Raw genomic sequence first — 18187 nt, forward strand, 5'->3', positions numbered from 1 at the left:
GCTTGTGCACTCGACTTCACTTTATTTTATATTTCACTTTATCTTATATTGCACTTTATTATATTTCACTTTATCTTATATTTTCTGTAAATTTAATTTGTTCTACTTTACATTGTTGCTCGTTGTTGATTGATGTTAAATGTTACGCACCTCCCGTCATGGCAAATTCCTTGTATGTTCAACATACGATGGCAATAAACGGTTTCTGATTCTGATTCTGACCTATCCATGTTTATCAGACCTGACTCTCAGTGAGCAGCTCTTGGATGTAGCTGCCATGCACAGGACGACGACAGGGAGGAACATTAGTGATGCAGAGAGGTGACACAAACAGCTTTGAACAAAGTTAATGGAATAACTTGTGTTTGATGATATTTGTCTTTGATATTTTCTTTAATAGTTTGATCTTTGATAGAGTAATGTGGGTTTATTAACCCTAAATATATTATAATAACAGAAATGTGTTTAAATATCATTTTACATTTATATAACTGCATGTACAATATTTTTACACTTCAATAAACAGTAATCAAATGCAGAGAGAGTTATTTACCAATATGTTAGGAGTAGTTACATTTACACCGTCTTACAGTTACAACCGGCCCTTTGAGGGAAACCGTGATGCTGATGTGGCCCAGAGTGAAAATGAGTTTGAGACCCCTTAAAGCAGGGGTCTCAAACTCCCGGCCCGTGGGCCGAATACGGCCCGCCACGTCATTTTATGTGGCCTGCGAATCCGCCAGCACAAAAAAAAAAAAAAAAAAGATATATCTTTTTTTCTTTTCTTTTTTTTAAATTTAGACTTGATAATAAAAATATCCCCATAGTCGAAATTATGAGATAGAAAGTCGAAGTTATGAGATATAAAGTCATAACTATGATAGAAAGTCATAATTCCGAGATAGAAAGTCAAAACTATGATAGAAAGACATAATGATGAGATAGAAAGTCAAAACTATGATAGAAAGACATAATGATGAGATAGAAAGTCAAAACTATGATAGAAAGACATAATGATGAGATACTTAAACATAGAAGCAGCTCTTTGGCTGGTTACTGTACATTTGAAATGGAAATGTATTGTGAGCACATTGAAGACTACTTCAAACGTGACTTTAAAACACATGAAATATTTCATGTCGGATTGTGCAAACGCACCCTTGAAAGGATTTTAAGCTTTGAACAAAGTTATTGTAATAACTTGTGTTTGATATTTGTCTTTGATATTTTCTTTAATAGTTTGATCTTTGATAGAGTAATCTGGGTTTCTTAACCCTAAATTAAAAGGATTTAAGTTATAATAACAGAAATGTGCTAAAATATATGTTTACATTTATATAACTACATGTACAATATTTTTACACTTGAATAAACAATAATCAAATGCAGAGACAGTTATTTACCAATATGTTAGGAGTAGTTACATTTACACAGTCTTACATTTACAACCGGCCCTTTGAGGCCGACCGTGATGCTGATGTGGCCCGGAGTGAAAATGAGTTTGAGACCCCTGCCTGAAAGGGTTAAAAATGGAACAAAAAATAAACATGAAATCAGAAGATATTTATTTATTCATCAAATATTTGATTTTGTCATTGAAGCTGTTTTGACAAAAATGAGGAAATAGATTATATGAAGTTACCTCTGATCTTGTGAGGAAAGAGAGAGGAAAGAGAGTCTGAAGACTTTAATATCAGGGAGTACAAAGTGTAAAATAAATACACACAATTATACATCATATTTCTTGTCGTTTTCATGGTAACGTGATATGTTGCAGCAAAGTGCTGTCCCATTCCTATTTACACCATCTCAAGCCCTCACAGTCTCTCACACTCACCCACTTACCAGGTGACGTCAGTAAGTCCTTGAGGGTTCAGGGTTTGAGGGTTTAGGGGGGACATTGGGATTTGGCCTCTATTTATTTACGTTTCCACATGTGTCTTCTTCAGGGGGAGCAAGAACACTTCTTCTTCGTCTTTGGGGTTTTATGGCATCAATTACATGGCATTGCTGCCACCTCCTGGATCTAGATCAATACTGTGCTATCTGCATACTACAACCTTTTTTATTAATTAAATCAGTGTTATCTTCACACTAGTGTAAAGTCCTGATTTCATACAGACTTTCTTTTTTAAACCCTGGTATAAAAATGGTACTGACACATTCTGTGTCTGCTTTTCTGTGACTTGAATTCTGACCGAAAAAAAATCATTTGACAGTCAGAATTCACACAAATTTTAACCTTCAGGTCTTTTTTTTTAGGGGCAATGGAAGCGCAGCTTTTTCAAATTCTGGCACCGGCTGTGTCAAGAATGTGTCAAAGCAGTACCGGACATGGAGCAAATTTACTTTCAAAATAAAAGTTTAAATTAAAAAAGTATACCTCCATTGGCCCAACGTAAAGGTGTGACTACTTCCATCAAACATAATATTTTTTATAAATTATAGTTGAAGTAGACTATTTGGAGGAGCTTTATTTACACAAGGTCTTCCGAATCACACACTAATAAGAAAATAATGTATTTATAGCACTAATTAAAATTACTACATGCAGAAATGCACCAAAATTATGTTTCTATGGTATTGTGTTTCAATTTATTTTGCAACATTTTTGATGGAGTACATCACAACTGTGTGAGAATTTAAGCATGCATTGAAAATGACCCAACAAGCATTGCTAAATGTAATTGAATGCATTGTTTCATGCATATATTTATGTTTTTAAGTGTGCCGCATCGGTTTTGAAACATCTTGCGCTTTCTGACAAGCTGAACAATGAAATATTTATATTGTTACTATTAGCATTAAATACCTACATTTACTGCATGGGGAAGAAATGCTATCATGTTTCAGCCTTTCGGTAATATTCCCCAGCTAGTTGCCAAAATTATTTATTATTTTTTGGCAGCCCTGATATAGTGTAAGACACGGACCATAGACTGTGTGACTAGACTTCAAAACATGACTTATTTGTTCTACTGCACCACTACCTAGTCATTACTGAGAGGTTTATTCTAAAAGAAACACTAACCGGAAGTGTACTCCCGATGCTGCAGGCGGACTTGACGCTAGTCTACAACACGTGGAGGACACACGGCGGCTGTCATGTGAGGAACAGGTCGCTGAAGTGAACCGCAGCACCGACATTAATGCGGCAACAGACCTGTGAGGATAGTTTTGGGGACTTCCACTAGCGACATATTGAGGATAAAACCCGGAGAACTGCAACGGGACTGCTGCTCATTTTCTCTTCCATAGACGCTCCGCTGTGAGTAGCTGACAGACGCACTTTACTTCCGCGAGCGTGAGTATACGATTGAGCGCTTATCGGGAATGTTGAAATGGTTCATATCTGACATTCGGCTCACACTGCCAGGGAAATGATTCATTTTGTTCCGTCTGTGCGCGGTGCTAGCTCGTGGCTAATTATTATAGGGAATTTTCAGGTGCCGTTGAATTATTAATCCCGCGGCTGTAACTTTATAGACGGTGGAGGTGCAAACAGGTGACGTGCGCGAGGCCCCGAACGAAGGTTTAGTGGTCAATTGGGTCACAGAATCAATTGTAATCTGTCATGGAAATGAGACAAACCGATATGAACCTGCTCCGATTTACTGCAATCAATGCAATGAATAGTTAGGGCCCGAGCACCGACGTAGTCGGAGCGGAGGACCTATTGAAACCGTAATGTTTATTCTTATTCTTATTTTTAGTGTTTCGTCGCAAAAAGGAGGTGCTTGGGATATTGGGAATGTTGTGAAATTTGGCACGCAAGCCAGAATTTGCGAAAATTGCAGTCTGATTGGGGTGTCCAGCTGCGGTATGAAATATTGGCTCGCTCGCGCCCCCTATTGAGTAGCCCCAACATCAGGTTTCACCCAGCTGTATGAAATTTGGTCGGTATGTGGAACGTGATCAGACGCACAAAAAATCCTCTTGGCCGTTTTCTCTAAACCAAACAGGAAGTCGGCCATTTTTACTTTTAATGAGTTTTTTGACCGTTTCAAGGCGTCATACTTTAACGAACTCCTCCCAGAGATTTGACCCGATTGACTTCAGATTCGGCTAGTCTGCTCTTGAGACCTTGACAGTGAAAAGTTACTCAAATATCAAAAAGTTATCGAACTATGTGGCCGTGGCGTGGCGTCAAAGAAACACCATTCGCCACGAAACAGGAAGTTGTTGTAACTCGGCCGTACATTGTCGAATCTGCTCCAAATCTCTCATATGTCATAACATCCTGACCCGGAACACATCTATATGATAATTTTGAATCATAGTGATAGCGCCACCTAGTGGCAACCGGAAGTTGTACGCTGCGTACTTTGACATCCTGCTCCTCACAGATTAATCAGATCCCTCTCAAATGTTGTCAAACAAGCCTTAAGACCTTGATAATGCTTCGTTGTGAAGATTGTAAGAAGTTACTGAAGGGCGGCGACGTGGCGGCTCGGCGAATTTCGATCCTTCGCCATGAACGAATAAACTGATGTAACTCGACTCCACATCATCAGATCTTTACCAGATGTCATGTGTTTGATTAGACTCCAGGCCTGAAGACATCTGCAGGCCAATTTTGAATCATAGTCATAGCGCCACCTACTGGTAACAGGAAGTTAAAGTCTTTATACTTTGGCTTGTTTCTCTTAGTAGGTAAATCAAATCAATATTAAATTTGTTCCACACAAATACAAGAAGTTCATAATGCCAGATCATGAAGCTTTTGATGTTTCGTCAAACGCTGTTGCCGTGGCGATGCAGTCTTCGCCGTTAACAACGAAGGTCATTTTGAGAGGCTAAAAATGCTCGAAACATAAGCAAACTTGGCATACACATTTAAAGCCCAAAATGTAGTTGTATAATATGATTTTATTGGTTCAGAGTGGCAAATCGGCTCAATAGCGCCCCCTACAAAATTTCAACGAAGCAGCCCTCGCAGTACGTTTGACCTAGATGTATGAAATGTGGTAGGAACATGTATCACATATGTACTTCAATAAAAGTCTCTTGGGGCCATGCTCTAAACCCAACCGGAAGTCAGCCATTTTGCATTTCTTATGAATTTCTAGTGTCGTTTTTGTAATTTCCAGGCGCTGCACTTTAACGAACTCCTCCTAGGGAATTAATCAGATCAACTTCAAATTTGGTCGGTACAGTCTAAAGACCTTTGTGATGAAAAGTTACTCAAAGCTTGTTGTTTCGTGAAAAGCTGTTGCCGTGGCGACGCATTCTTCGCCGTTAACAACGAAGGTCATTTTGAGAGGCTAAAAATGCTCGAAACATAAGCAAACTTGGCAAGTAGATTACAAGGCCGAAATGTAGTTAGGGAATATGATGTTATTGGTTCAGAGTGGCAAATCGGCTCAATAGCGCCCCCTACAAAATTTCAACGAAGCAGCCCTCGCAATAGGTTTCACCTAGATGTATGAAATTTGGTAGGAACATGTATCACATATGGAGTGAAATAAAAGTATATTGGGGCCATGCTCTGAACCTGCATGCAGTGTCTGACGGTCACAGAACTGAATGGCAGCATCAATCAGAGTCCTCGCGCCGTCCGAGGGTCGCGGACGTTCTCGACCGCGCAGGCCGGAGTCCCGCCGGCACCCCGACGTGCATATTGCGAGGGCCCGCTCATCGCTGCTCGCAGCTTTAATTGGATTTAAGATACTTTGCTGTCAGATAGATTTCATACTGTAATCCACTGATAAAAAGATTAACATAAATTTAGCTTGATTGAACTGCATTATTTATATATATATATATAATTAAAGGCGAGGGGCTGCTAATAATTCCATCCCACAATGGACACAAATTGCTTAAAGGGGATGTTTACTCAAACAAGCTGGAACTTTTAGCGGAAAGGAGGACATCAAAGAGGAGATGAAGTTGCCGAAGAGCCCAGGTTTCACAGTGGACAGGCCCATTTATTTGTCCACCAGCTTGAGCAGAACAATCTTGTGTCTCAAGGTGACTTTGTCCCTCAGGAGTTTCCCAGTGAGCTTGTATAGTTTTGTATGTGATACAAGTGTGTGTGTCCCCTCATCTTCCATGTTAATTCCCGCGTGCAGCAGGTGGCTTCGCGTCCACAGATACCTGAAACCTGGTCGGGTGAGACTCCAGTCAGATAGAAATTGGGCACCCACCGGTCACACACACACAGTGAGCGTGGGTCCTTTCACGTGGATTATGGATTTGAGGAGAATAAGCATCAGGAAGAGCAATTGTTGCAAGTGCCTTTATATTTGCTGAATCTGAGCTGACCAAGAAGCAGCTTGGTCAGCATAAGGGGCTAACGGGTCAGAGGTCTAAATTGTATTTCTTTTTACCCGCTTTCCAGCAGTGACTTGTATCTGGAACAGTATTTTTGTGATCTCAAATGAAAGAAAAAGTACCTTAATGTAGATGCTTCCCCTAAAGCAGGGGTCTCAAACTCTATATATATATATATTTTTTTTTTTTAAAGTTAGACTTGATAATAAAAATATCCCCATCGTCGAAATTATGAGATAGAAAGTCATAACTATGATAGAAAGTCATAATTCTAGATAGAAAGTCAAAATTCTGAGATTGAAAGTCAAAATTATGAGATTGAAAGTCAAAATTATGAGATACTTAAACAGTCATAGAAGCAGCTCTTTGGCTGGTTACTGTACATTTAACATGGAAATGTATTGTGAGTACATTGAAGACTACTTTAAACTGTGAATGCAGACAGTTATTTAACAATATGTTACGAGTAGTGACATTTACAACCGGCCCTTTGTGGGCGACCATGATGCTGATGTGGCCCGCAGTGAAAATGAGTTTGAGACCCCTGCCCTAAAGCCTACACAGGGAAGGCTTTGTGAGTGAATCATGGAGTTAGGTACGAAGTGCTGAGGTCACAGGTGCTAATAGGAACCGTAATCCTGTCTGCAAACCTGCAGTGCACTGTACAGGAAGTTGATTCGAGTGCTTGTTTGTCTATATCATCTCGATTTTTGTTTGTGGCCTCCATAGAGACTCCTTTTTGTGTCCCCAAATCACAACTGAACTGAATATGTAGGATTTGCCTTTTTCCGTTTATGCTTTGAACTCCACGTCCTACTGCTCTGCAGCCAAACCTCAAGATGTTAATCTCTGACCATTTCAGCTTGGCGTTTCCTACTTATCCGTACCATGATGCCAGTGGGAGGAGAGAAAAAAAAATAGCTGTTACACAAGCCGTAACTTCCTGGAATGACTTATAAGGGGGTGTCGCCGCATATCGGCCTAGGGAGGGGGAGAAGCTGCAAGACAAAAATACACCAGGGAGCCAAAGTGTCACTGACTGACCAGTTTGCTGCTGTCCGATCAGAAAGGCCAAGTTGAGCGCCACTATGTCAGGGTTTGTCCAGAAGATCGGGTTGGGAACCAAACATTTGAGTTGTAGGGTGATTTGTGTGTGTGTGTGTGTGTGTGTGTGGGTTAATGCCTGATTCAACAACCAACTATGCTGTAGGGAAAAGTTGCTATTCCAGCATCGGCAACGACTGCCTGCACTGCAAAGCATCCCACAAAAAAAGGAAGACAGACTTTGGTGGCGAAGCATTTCAGAGATGGAGAGAAAATGTAATGCTAATAGTTTAGCCTTCTGCTAACCGTACCCAAACGCTCGAGGCTTTGGCTAGACACTTAAAGCTTCATTTGAAAAATTATATTTTCCCAAGCCCTTGCTTAAACCTTCTTCCAACCATCTCCTGTGTTCTGCGAGGTTAGATTAGTGTCTTGCTGAGGCAGAAAGGTCTCAAACAATGTAAATAAAGTTTTCCCCGATTTGTGTGTTTGGAAAATGCCATTTTAGTGTTCAAGGGTTGTGAAAAATCCGTTCAATATTTACTTTGCTGACTGGGGCAAAAGAACGGGTCACGAACTTGTGTTCACATTTACATCTCCTATTAGAGACTCGGGACCTGCCGCTAGTCTCCTAAAGGGGCGGGGCAGTGGCGAAGCCCACGTGACACCGATAAAAGAAACTGACCCTCAGTGGGCCGTCTCCTTTCTGAACAGTCTCTGGTATTTCTCATGCAGCAACCTCCGGTTCTGACGAGTGAAGGCAATGTGGAAGTGTCTTAAAACTTGCATTCTCTCTTCTGTCCAGCAGGGGACGTCTCCTCCGGTTGCAAAAAGAAGTCCGATTGTATAGAAGTCTATGAGAAAATGACTTCACTTGATTTATTACCTCAGTAAACATGAGTTCATGGTCTCAATCTCTGGTTTCAAGTCTTCTTCAATACAGCATGATGTTCATTTAGTAAATTATGGTCAATTTAGAGTCAAATAGACCATAAAGCAGGGTATGCTTTAGGGCAGGGCTACTGTGATTGACAGGTCACTGCCGCTACCAGAGCCGTGTACAGAGTCTCTACATCACTCCTCCACATTCCAAATATGGTCACTTCCGTTAACTGGTTGCAAAAAGCCAAGATGGCTTCGGCTGTAATCCAAGATGGCGACGGTCAAATCGCAGAACTCAAGGTTCATAATGGCAGTACACAAACCAATGGGTGACGTCACAATGACTACGTCCACTTCTTATATACAGTCTATGGTATTTCTTCATTGAAATAAGAGCAAAGATTGGAGTTGCACCAATGGCCGAAGTAGGTGTTGAAGTTACACCATTGGTCGATCGGAGGTTCCCTATTGGCCGCGGATCTTACAAATCTCAGTTCGATGCATATGTCATAAGAGTAGCGTGACTCCTTGCAGGAATAACAATAAGTGCGCAGGAGTGTGTGGTCGTGTAAAACGGAGTTTTTGTACAATTGTATCAACAAAATGTTACCATTATAAATAAGGATTTATTATTATTCATTAGGTGTATGGTTGGCTGCTCAATTCAAAACACCCTTGAATTGAATGTAATTGTCCAATCATCCAATTGCTGTGCCATGTGGACACACTGTGGGATGTAACGCCACAACAACTGCTTGCATATTGTAATCCAGGCCCAAATCTCTACAATGTGTGGTGTTAATATCGTGAGGATTAAGGGTTTGTTTCATGGGTTCACATGCACCAATTAAAGCCCATTTCATTACAAGCAAGCATATGGTCTTGTATTGTTCAAGCCAAGCTACTGCAAGCTGTGTCATAAGAGTAAGTGAGGCCCGGCTCGTGTTCTCAGTCATAAACAGTGGCGGGCCGTCAGGGCCTGCAAGGTCTCTGCTGGCCTAAACAGAATCACAAAGCTATATCTATTTTATAATTTAATACTTTTTCTGAAATACACTACATGTATAATAATTTATAAAATTATTTTATTTTGTCATTGCACAGCTACTGTCTTCCTCAGTTGCTCTGCTTCCAGTGCAGCTTGTTTTAAGTAGAGCTTTTATCCAATCAGATCTCACCTCTGTGTCTCTAGGTAAGAACAGAGCCAGAGGCCTGCAGACTCTCACCTGCAGCCAGTGCAGATTAAAGTAAATGGGGACGATATTGTTGATTGTCAGTGTTCAACCAATCAGATCTTTAGTTTGACATGTTGGGCGTATTCTTTGACTGTCAGAGCCTGCGCGCCGGCCTATAATGACGTCAGCATTACATGCCGCTCAGTGTCCACGTGTAGCTTTCCCGCGAGTTGCAGAGTGTGCGGTGATTGGTCAGTGGGCGAGCACATGACTATCGCGAAACGAAACTTAATAGCCAGTAGAGGCTGATGGGTAGTGAATCACATCACGTGATGCAGCTCAGCCAATCAAATATGAGCATTCTGACCGAGTGAGTTACACCATGACAGAGGGTGCTGAGAGGAGGAAAGACATTGCAGAGCAGTACGTTCAACGTTCAAGTTGTGAAAGTAAAATCCTATGATAATCTCTTTGGGTCGCGGCTTGTCATTAAGGAATGACAGTCGATCCCACAGCCAGACCAGCTGAGAACATTATATTTTCTTGAATTTAGGCTTTTGCATTTTCTAAATGCTCGAGCGTTATTCAAACGACTCGTACTGAACGGTTTAATACAAAGACGTACATAGACGTACATAGACTAACTATTAAGCTTATTCATATCTATAAGCTAATTTACATGTGTAGTCCCTGATATGTAGTTATCCCCTAAAATCCAAGTTCAAGACTTGTATATACAGTACAGTAGATTAATGGGGGAGGGGAATATGGAAATTCCAATTGGATAACACAAGTCATTGAAGCTTTTTGTTTCACATGTATTAAGTGTGTGGAACAATGCAAAATCTATTTAACTCTATGTGGAATGTTGCCGTTTTGTTATTTCAGTAAGTGGCAATACAGAAACAAAAAATATATTGGTATTAAAAAAACCAAACAATATTATGTTAAGTCTTTTGGACTAAGTCTGAGTCAAGTCTCTGTTTACTTCATAACTAATGAACACATTTTACCAATATATTCTGTATTAATTCAACCAAATATAAAAAGGTAGTCAACTCGTACATTTACATTGAAACAACTTAATATTTGTGTTGTCTTTTTCTGTAGTTCCCTGTCTATGTACCAACTACCTATCTTTGTAATACATGCAGTTATGCTACTGATGTTAGCAATGCCAATCAAGGCCTTGTTACTAAACCTTTCCATTTACAGTCCTATTGGTTTTATTGGTGTTTACCACAGGTTTGGATACTCCCCATGCTTTTGGTACAACCTTCGTACCAAAGGTAAGAATCAACACCATGCCCTTATTAGTAAAAGACCAAGTGTGATTGGGTAGATCCTCAAGAAAGGAACCTTTAACTCCAGCTAAGGCAGTGATTCTGAACCATAACCCACGATTGGGCCGCGAGCGCCACCTAGAGGGTCAGTTTTGCACCTGTGGGACCGCATAGGTTATCAATTGAAGACACCAGCGATATTACTGTTATCCATGAGATGCTCAGTTACAATATAGCTTCCCACCACCTGGTGGCGGTAATGCATCAGCCAGTTGTTTAACAAGCTCCAATAAGCAGAAGACGCTCAGCTAGCCGCTAGCCTGTAGCGAAAGTAATGGATACGTTTTTAAAAAGAAAAAATGAAGACTACAGTGGTGCCATACCCCCCAAAAGTCTAAATGTGTGCGCAAGTACAATCCTGATTTTCTTAAGTACGACTTTGTGAACGGAGGCAACGAGGCAGAGCCGAGAGCTCAGTGTGTGGAATGTGGGCTAATGCTATGAAACGAAGCTCTGAAGCCTTCGAAACTAAAGCGACACCTAGCGACGAAACATCCAACGATCGTGGGAAAGCCTGTTGGGCTTCTTGTTGTGTATGCAGGTTTACATACACATGATAAATAAATGTCTTTGTGATCATCACATTGTATCATCTCATTAATTTGACAAGGGTTTTGCCTGTTCAACTCGGCGAGGACGCCGGATCCCCTCCCCTTCCGTTCCTACGGCTTGCTTACGCAAACTACGTCACAAAACATCGCCGTGTTTGGTATCCCAGCATGCCCAAAATCTTCATCTTTGCAAAGAAATCATCGATTTTCTTTCATTGCTTATGGATTTTTCACAAAAGGAGCCCAAACACACACTGTCCAAAGTCGCCATAACCGCTGCAAGTCGGATCTTGCAGCATTTTGACGGAAAAGACACATTACAGACTTGAGAATGTGCTAGCAGATGTTACCATGGAGCTACTGCCTTCAGAAAACGCTAGTACTTATAGTACAAACCTTATCTTCTTCTATAAGCCGTCAACCAACGTATAACCTTGCGTAACTGAGCTACCTGCATACTCGATCGTGCGCTCGGTCGCAGCCATTACGCCCAGCAAGTCCGCTACTCGCACACCATGTCTTCGACCATATATACATAGTTTTTGCAATTTGCAAAGGCTAAAAATAAAAGGAAAATAATATAATGTCAAAATATAAAGGGAGAAACACCTTTAGTGTGTCAGAATATCATTTGGTTACCATGTGTCCATTTGGGTCTCCAAATGTCCTTTTAGAGCTCCGCTTGGATCTCTTCATGGACGAAACACTGTAGAATGGTCATACATTGTCTTCAAATTTGAGGCAGTTCACTGATTGTGTAGTTGCAGCCCTATGCTGTCCTTTACCTGTACAGATACAGCCACAGGCAGTTATTTATACTGAAAGATACTTTTTTTATTTTATGCGGACAAAAATCTTCACTTTTTACTGACTCCAAAGACCCACTGCTCTGTTTCTGTAACCTACAGGTTTTCTGACACTTTTGATGCATATAGTCAGTGGTTCAGAAGCTACAGTCATTTTAATTTGGGTGCGTCATTTTAGGCAGTTTTGCGCCAAAATAGGGGTGGAGTTGAACAGGTAACAATATAGTTATTGAATACAAATCAAACCACGAGTGAGATCAATTAGTTAAACGAATAGTGTTAATATTTGAATGGGCCCCGGGACACTTTGTACTTGGAAAGTTGGGCCCCGAGGTCAAAAAGGTTAAGAACCCCTGAGCTAAGGCATAAATGAATTAATCATGATGCTTAACTGTGTAATGTTGGTAGTAATTCTTAACTTTTCAAATCTATCAGATTTAAATTCACATTTTCTACAGCATATTGTCTACACAATAATACGTGTTAAGGCGTTGATATAGAATTGCTGGTAAGAGTTGGTAGAAATATCGAAACCCAAACCTTCAGAAACTCTAAAATGCATGGCGATGAAGGTGAAGACGGCACTTTTTGGTTTCCTTTTTATAAAAAAATTTTTGACGTTGGGATTTTAGCCCAACAGCAGACAATCAGTTTTTGGGTCCTTCTTTGACAGTTTGACGGTCATGAGAGTGAATTTCTTGAAGATTTCTTTGTAAGATTTTACCACTGCCTCTGACTACAGTAAGTATGAAGGGACGTTCACATGTCCTCAATATCATATGCTTAGCCTGTGAGGGCCTTGGGATGCGTTTCATTGTCCTCATCATTTTGTTCTTGCACTTTCAAAGAAAAGTTTCACATTTGGAGGTGCGCGTATTCGTTTTCTTGCCAAGAGTTGACTAGATTACAACCTGTCTGTACGGTAAATATGAAGCTAGATCCAAAAGGCTATTGGCTCACATTAGCATGAAGGCTAAAGACTACGATCATGGCTCTGTTCACAAATCTGCCTACCAACACCATTAAAGCGATTTAATTAAATAAACGGCAGTTTAGTTGGCGTGACGTTAGCGTTGTCATTTCAGTACTGAGCTGAATTTGAGAGCAGGTATTGTCACTGATTTTTAGACTTGCCATGACTAAACTTTTCATCTGCGTGTGTGATTCCAGAGTGATTTCCATGCATTTGAATTTCGTCTACTACAATTACTCTCTGATATTTACATCTGATGAGCCAGAAAGGAGATGCAAATCTTTCTTCCCTTTTTCCTCCTTCCCCCTCGTAATGAACTGCCTGTTGACGAGGGTTGGGTATCGTTTGGGTTTTTTCCGATACCGGTGCTAAAACGATACTTCTAAAACGATACCGGTGCCTAAAACGAACGAAATTGAACAATATATTAAGTGTTAAAGTATACTATAAATATAAATAAATCCAAAACACTTCAAACTACAGCTTCAAACTTTTTAACTTCAAACTATGAACAATATATTAACTGTTAACAGTTTACAGTATACTTAAATAAATACAAAACACACACTCTGTACACACACTACAGCTTCAAACTTCAGCAATTATTTTGCAGAAATATGAGCATATTTGCCTTCTCTGGCAAAATACGACACGTCTCATGACTTATTTTATTTAACCAGTTGGTGGTGCTAATGCGCCAATTCATCGTTTGCCAACCGCCACACACCTCAAAGAAGAAGACTGTTTTGCGTGCCGGATGTTGTGCTTGTGATGAACGGCAGCGCTAAGTACCCGGATGTCAATGGAGGAAGTCAGTAGCCTGCCGGCCGTATGACAGATCTCGTTCTCGTTTTTTTTTTTTTTTTAAATAAATCATGGCCGAAGCGTCGCCAGAATGATGGAGGGGTTTGTTTCTAAGTGCGCACGGCTCATCCGGTTGTAATAATACTATGATTGAGGAGCGGAGAACCGATGCTATCGTTAGCATCGGTCCTAGGACGAGCTAACCTAGAGCTAACGAATAGTGTAAAACAAGTATTTCAATCGGCTCAGGCACCGAAAGGAAGCACCGAAATCTGCATTGCATTTCAGTCCGGTAGATACCGGACGTATAGGAACCGGTTTTCGGCACCGTTTTTCGGTACCCAACCCTACTGTTGACTGTGCTGCACAATGACAATGATCATGCGGTAGAACAGAAAAAACAGAGAGCTCATGTGTTAGTTCGGGTGTCTGTGACCAAAAGTCATAAAACTCAGCTGTCCCCTAAAGGCTACAGGCGTGATGAGACTTCTTATGTGACGGTGTAGTCCAGCTGAAGAACTCCAACATGGCAGCCATGTCTCAGGTGTCGTCTCGTAAAGTTATGGCGCTGACGGATCACATAGGCTCCGAACCACAGTGGAACCTGAGAGCTGTTTACAGAATGTTGTATAGAACTCGTTGTAGATGGGCTTTAACTGTCACAAAGGCATAAAAAAGACTTTGCTTGACCAGTTCGGATCATAGTAGGCTTAACGTTAGTATGAATGGCAAAAAATCCCAACAAGAAAAACACATTTTTCAACACACTCCTTGAGCAGGAAATATGCTTATTGAACCCTCTGATCCCCAAGGTTCCCTTAGCCTCTGTTCTGTACATTACTTTAATGATCCACTCCAGTGTGCTGTGGTCCCCCACCCAGGGAATAACAAGTATGCAGCTGATGAGCAGTTTGAGCCCCTTATCTGTGGGTTGAATATGGGTGTGCTGCTTGATGTGGCCTGTAGATATTCACGCAGAAGTTTCCCCTCCGGGAAAGGCTTTTAGCAGAGAGAGCGGTTGCTGACTTTGTTTGTATGTTTTAGTACGTTATCGTTGTTAATTTTGAAGGTTTTATTTGAAGACTGAATGTTTAACATTTGAAATAGTTGAAATACTGAAATGGTTGAAGCTGTAGCTAAAGTGACTCTCAAAATACAAATACTGAAGGAAGTTGAAGTAGCTGAATAAAGTTGAAGTGTCATTTGCAGAGCAAAATATGAAAGCAGTTGAAATGGCAGCTGTGGAAGATTTGAATTAATTCTGTATTTAACGTCAGCTTTCCATTATTTGTGGGTCAGTTACCAATATGTCCGTGTTTAGTGAATCCCTATAATAAAACATCACGATGTGCACATGTGAAATAGTCACTGGCAAATTAACTCAATTGTGTCCCATTGTTACCAATGAGTTTCATAATGTAGTCTATTTTGCCATGTCATCACCATTCACATCTGTACAACCAGTGTGTTTCCAATTTCATTTTTTACAACGCCACATTTTTTAATGTAAAAAAAAAAAAAAGCCTCTTCGTTTTATCATATATCATGACATTTTGTCATCTGGTGAAAACAGCTATGTATATATATCGCAGAAAAAGAAATATTGCAAAGTCATTACATAGACCAAGGTAGATTGACATAAATCTATCAGTTGTTTAACAAAGCTCTGACTGCTGAAAGCAAACCCAGTACTGTAGGACCATACATCCACACATGCAGTGTTTTGGTATTTACGGTATAACAGTACCGTATTGGCACGTTTAGAGCTTTCCAAAAAGTAAAGATGAGAGGAGCCATTATAGAAACAGATGGACTCTCAGACAGTTCAGGTTAAATCAAACAAAATTTGGTGATGTTGATCCAAACGACATACACATCCATTGTTGTGAAAACTATTGTCATTGTAGTTGATTCAGGACTTCATGGTCCTTTTGTCCAGATCTGTGATTTAGTTTTTAGGTCACTTCAGCTCCTTGACATTCCAGCCGTTCACACTTCCTGTTTTCAGAAGAAATCAGTGCTGCCGGAGATAGCCGGCATGGCCACGTCTCCTTGCCAAGACTGTGTGACTCTGTGGTCCGATTTTAAAATATACATATCCAGTTTCATACTACTAACCCAACCCATACTCGCCTGCTTTCATTGTGTCCTGGAACTTCTGAAAGGTTCTTGTGTTGCAGGTCACACCTCTATTATAGCCACTTGAAGTTACTGAAATAGCTGACTTGATCAACACGTCATCCATTCAGCGTTTGGAAATAGATATCCAGTATGTGAGTGGTCGGCGTTAATAGGAAGACATGTATAGTAGGCCCTAAGGTCCTGCGGAGTCACAACTAGGAAGCTGTAAGTCGGAAGATGGGATTGTGTAATCAATTACTGGGTGATTCCAGTCATGGAAGCTCTGACTGACAGAGTTAACAACTACCAAACAAAATCATTTTAAACAGTTTTAAATGGGAATTTTTGTCACCATTATAAACTATATAACAATACAACTGTTAAAAACATGAACTGGAAAGCAGATCGGAACAGAAAGATTTAGTCTTGCTGATGAGTAATATTAGTGCATGTATAAGCCTGGAAAGCAGTTAAAATGTTGACGAGTGAGCATTCAAGGTAAGTAAGTTACACTACTACTCAAGCAGTGGTTGCGTTAGACTTTCTCGTTGTCCGTCGTTTTGACAGTGTTGTAAAGATTCCGTCATGATCTATTATCCATAGTCATTTAAATGTTTTATTTATAATAAGACATGGGCTTAAGGTGTATTTAAAGGTGGAGTTTGTGTTTCTAATCCAATACACTTTCGTAATTCACGCTATTTTGGCAAAATGACGGACGGCCTTCAGATTTTGAGTTGCGGTCCTCAGCGTAGGCCAGTCAGTCCCTGAGCTGATATCAGGATGTTATTTCCAAACAAATTCCTCGAACCTCCTTGTTTCCATTCCTTCATTTCTTTCCCACAGTTCCCTGCTCTTCAGGGATATTATAGGTAAGATAAAAAACAACAATTTAGACAGAAATTGGAGGGCCATTTTGCTGTAGGTAGTCGTCAGTCAATGGTTCTACTCCACTTCTAACATATTGATACACTGATATTCTCACCGAAGCAGACATGATCAGCTTTGGAAACTTTTTTTAACTGGACACAGCATGAAATGGCATGGAAGATCAAAGGGTTACAAGTGTGTGTGGGAGGGAGTTTATGTGCCGGTCTGGAGGGGGTAATTGTAATCGAGAGGCTACTGTGTGCTGCCAAACTGTTAGGTAGCAGATATGCGAGACCCCCTCTGGGCCACTCAAAGACTTAAAGGGGAAGTGTAGTTCTTGGTGTGTGTGTGTGTGTGTGTGTGTGTGTGTGTGCGGTGGGATAGTTATGTAGCACAAACTAAACGGACAGCCCTTATGTAGCATGCACTGTCCCTTGCCATGACGCACACTTGCCTGCATACAGAGTGCATCTGCAAGTTTTCATGGGATCTTGTTTCAGGCCTGTTGGATAGGCATGTGTGTGTGTGTAAATTGGTGTACGTGCAGACCCTTAATCTGTGTGTGTGGGGGAAACGGTATCTTTCTCCCAGCTCCTCCAGGGTTAGCAGATTCCGTGGCTGTAATAGGGGGAATAATGCAGCGAGGCTTCCAGCGATCGGGATCTGAAACTTAAGGTTGACAGAGATGTTATCCAAGAAAACGCCTGGCATCAGCTTCAAATGACTTGAGGGTCTGTTGTTGTGTAGAGTTTGGGACATAGAAGGAATCCGTTGGTTAGTATCAGGTAAAGCATTTTATGCAGACCGCAAAAAAAGGCTTTTCGTGCTCACTTAAACTGACAATTGTCTTAAGATGTTAATTGTTTGAATGTGAACTGTCGTATGCAGCTACAGTTTCAGGTCAAGCATTTATAGAAGATGAAATCTCTATATTTCAAGGGGTTTGAGGCTGTCTCAAAGTGAAGGAGCCACAGTGGACGCTATTGGTCTAAGTGTGGCCCATTTGCTGAAAGTACTCAGATTTTTAGTTTTAAGTTTAGGCCCTGAGGGGAAGTGGAGATATCATGAAAAACTCACTTTACAGTGCTTGTCCACATACATGTGGGTATCTGGAGTCCCTATAAAAGCTGGCTATGAAATCAGACAACCCGGTCAGTTTTTGTTGTGGGCTGCCTGGATCCGAAAACGTGTGATTCAACCCTTTCTATGTCACATGCAGGCTCATTAGAATACAGCTTGAGAACTACCTTTGCAGAGGTGTGCACCGTATTTTTCTCTCAAGCCAATCAGAGCACACTTGGCTTTTCCAAGAGGATGGCTTAAAGAGACCCTAAATACAAATATG

At 40.8% G+C, this 18187-nt stretch overlaps 1 protein-coding gene across 11 annotated transcripts in view; it reads left to right on the forward strand.

Moving 5' to 3' along the window:
• Positions 1 to 3117: 3117 nt before the first annotated feature.
• Positions 3118 to 18187, forward strand: part of LOC306777494 (cytoskeleton-associated protein 5-like) — a 79562-nt gene continuing 64492 nt past the window's right edge. For 9 of the 11 annotated variants that reach the window (XR_013771994.1, XR_013771995.1, XM_079268635.1 and 6 more), the window contains exon 1: positions 3118 to 3304. The gene's annotated coding sequence lies outside the window, so the exon portion shown is untranslated. Of the gene's footprint in view, positions 3305 to 17499; positions 17628 to 18187 lie in introns of those variants that run through there. The other 2 variants (XM_079268639.1, XM_079268638.1) reach the window with 2 other exon arrangements.

The sequence above is a fragment of the Melanostigma gelatinosum genome, assembly GCF_949748355.1.
Source record: "Melanostigma gelatinosum genome assembly, chromosome: 1".
Classification (NCBI taxonomy): domain Eukaryota; kingdom Metazoa; phylum Chordata; class Actinopteri; order Perciformes; family Zoarcidae; genus Melanostigma; species Melanostigma gelatinosum.